The sequence below is a fragment of the Arachis ipaensis genome, chromosome B01 (genome assembly GCF_000816755.2).
Source record: "Arachis ipaensis cultivar K30076 chromosome B01, Araip1.1, whole genome shotgun sequence".
Taxonomy (NCBI): Eukaryota; Viridiplantae; Streptophyta; class Magnoliopsida; order Fabales; family Fabaceae; genus Arachis; species Arachis ipaensis.
The window spans coordinates 136,325,840-136,329,616 of NC_029785.2; positions in this window are offsets into that span (position 1 = coordinate 136,325,840).

The following is a 3,777-nucleotide window of genomic DNA, read 5'->3' on the forward strand; positions in this document are numbered from 1 at the left end:
TTGGCCCACACATAACATGGACCGACCCGAACGGTCGGGTGCGAGACGTTCAAATACCGACCCGGACACGCGCCCCGGACAGCTCACTACTACAGCTGTGAAGGGAAGCTTTGAGGAAGATGGGTTCTGTCCTTGTGGGATCCGCCTCTGACACGGTATATATGGGGAGGGTCATATCCCTCCCCCAAGGTACGTCACATACCATTCTCTCACTTTTCGCCTGCACACTTGACTGACTAGAGCGTCGGAGTGTCTTTGCAGGTGACACCCCCTCTCTCCATATAGAGAGCTCAGAAAGTCGGTTACTCCTCATTCTAGCACCAACGACCCGAAGCAGACGATCTCCCCTCTCATCGACCGAAGTACTAACCCGAACCGTCCGGTACCCGACCTACCGTACACAATCAATTCAAATAAACAATTAATTATAAAATTCTTAAAAATTATTAATCAAAATATATAAAATAAAAATATAAATTAAAATAAAATTAATTTATGTATTTCAGTCAAATAAAGTAATTAATGTAATTGATTAAATATAGTTAATAATTTAATATAGTCAACTAAAATATTAAATAATTTAATATTTATCTCAATTAAATTAAATAATTTAATCTCTCTCTCCATTATTTTAACCTAATTGAAAATAACATGCAACGAAATCATGAAATTTCTTTTCGCACCTATAGATTATTATTGCACAATGTGGGCGGCTATTAGAACTTAGAAGTCAACATAACAAAGGAAATATAGCATGTGTCGTCAACTTGGCCCCAAAACTTAGCAATGCATAATAGGCCACTCTTAATATGACCATGTTTTTTTGTGGCAACTGGTTAAGGGTATAGTCAATAATTTATACTTTAAATGACATAATCTCTTCGTACTCACTTAAGAAGTCGCAAATTTAAGTTTTTTTATCTTTAATAAAAAAAAATGGTTAATAGTATAACATCCCTTAAGCTTAAAGTAGAGTTAATTATTTGTAATTAAAAGGTGAGCACGGTTATTACTTATTAGGAAGTTGAAGTTTTACTGCGAGGGTAATACATATAATTTCCATACAAGAACAAATTTGAAATAAGAGGAGGAAACAAATGGCAGCTTTCATTATTTATACTGCTAATAACAATATATAGATGAATCTCATCATCATCCTAGTAATAACTATTAACTAACTATTCTTAGAGCTCTTGCTCTTATATAACTTTGACTATTTACGTTTTAATTTCATTGGACTTATTACAACTAACTTAATTCAAGTCTGCTCAACTCATTAGGAAGCGTAAAGATATTAATCATCGATAATATTTATTTGTTTTTAAATGTTCAAACTCATCATAATTAATCTTATTATTTAGTTAAATAAAAACAAGAAAAAATATATGAAACCAAGAGGTGATCAACAAAAAAGTAAACAACTTAATTAATTTATAATATTTGATATTAATTGTTTTTCATCCCAAATTAAAATTTTGAATAATACGTTAGAAAAATAGGGTGGGGATCACGTAACTTCCAACAATTCCGATTCTTAGTATATAAAAAAATTTATAAAATATATAAAAGAACATCTATTTAGTATGAAAAAGAAACATTCTATACTTAATAGAAAAAACATCCTAATGCCTAGCATAAGCACCATTTACGTAGAAGTTTTGAATTCACCCATAGATATTAGACTAGTTTTTTACTGGTACCCTCTTGGTTCCTAGCATTGTTGTAAAAATAATTATAAGCATGTATGTTTTGGGGTTTTCCCCTGTAGGTGGTTAATATATAGAAAAAAACAAACACAAGAGAGATAGACAAAGTAATAAGGTGGGGTTGAGAATTATTGAGAGTCACAGAATAGAGAATTCCTTATTACAGGAATCATGTATAACAAGGACGATATACAGTTTAGCCTATCTAAGTAGCTATGTATGGAAACAAATGTCGTCACTGAAAAGGGTGGTCATCAGTCACATGTCAGCCAGCTATCTTCATTCTCTTCACAACCAGCAATCAAATATCATGCATCCTCTCCAATGAAAAAAAAAAAACTGGATAGTATTTAATGTAAAATCTCACCTTTCATGCACCCTATTCCTCCCATAATTTACCACATAACTAAACAATGGAACCATGAAGTATCATTTTTTGTTTTCTATAATTTTAGATTAAAAAAGAAGACCCCTTTTATTCAATTTTCTCTTATTTGAGAGAAACTCACACGTAAATACAACTATTGAATTGGTGTAAGAATTAGAGTAGCAATCATATAACAGTTTAATTATTATTTAATTGTTTATTATAAATAGTAAAATAATTTATATACAATTATGATAAAAACTCAGGTGCAGTCGACTTTATGTAAAAATAATAATTGAGAGCCATTCAATAAAAATTTAGTTAAATCAATTAAATTATTTAACGTAAAATTGATTATACCTGAATTTTCACCGTACTACTATGAGTGTTAGTTCCTAATTCCGTTTCAGTGGGAGACATAAATGGGAGTGAATACGGATCTTTAAGAAAAACATGCTAATTATTAATCAGCAAACTAGCAATAATGGACCACATCATTATAAATATCTTAGGTAAAGGACGATGATACATTTCCTTTTTTCAAAGGTTTTCTATATGATAATAATAATTTAATCAAAGAAATAATATAATTTCTTTTTTTTTTTCTTAGGCTTATTTGATATTACATACTAGGGGTGCACATAGGTCGGGTGAAGCCGGGTTTGATGTGATCCAGACCCGACCCGAAATATACACGGGGTCTATTTATTAGACCCAAATCCGACCTTAAACCCGATGAAACCAATACACTTTCGGGCCACAATTATACCGGGTGAAAATCGGGCTGTTAACATTACATTACATTACGTTGATATCTTCTTGTAAGCTAGCATGTAAAAATATCCAAATTTTCAAGACTCCAACCATTATTTAATATGGTAAAATTCACTTAGAAAAATATAACAAGAACCAACCCTTCTTTAAAATTAAAACATAACCACAATCAATACTAAAGCAAAACCACAATCAATACTAATATTGTCTAATAATACCAAATATTTAAATCAATACAAATAACACAATATTATGCATTAGTCTAAAGTCTTATGCATTCTAAATATAAAACCTTAACTTATAGTCTTATAATGACTAATAACACAAAATATTAAGGTTTACAATACTTAAATTCCACATAAGAATAGTCATGATCCATCACTAATAACACAAAATATTAATTGTGTATGATGACCGGGTCATCAGACCGACTTCGGGTGACCCGAACTACGACCCGAACCCGACCCGAAATAATGACCGGGTCTATTTTTAAGACCCTTATCCGGTCCTAAACCCAATAAAATCCCACTAAATTAACCCCTAAAGTGTTTGGGACCAGGCCGGGTCTGTGCACCCCTATTTCATACATGATAAATCTAATATAAAAGAACTAACATAATGTTTACTGTTACACACATATATATGTACCTATGTACGTGTGTTGCAGAATTAAATTAATACCACAAACCATTTTTTAAATATTAAACTGTTATTAATTAATTATGTAAAATTTTCTTTTGAGAACTAAAGGACTAGTTTAACTTAAATCTTTTTTGCCCCAAAAAAACTTTTAATTTACTCGAGAACAAATTGAACTCCTTATATAGATTTTATGAATAGAACAAAGCGTTATAATGTTTCGTACTTAATATTTAAAAGTGTTTATACAGTAAATGATAAATAGGTTATTAATTTTTTATCTCTAAAATA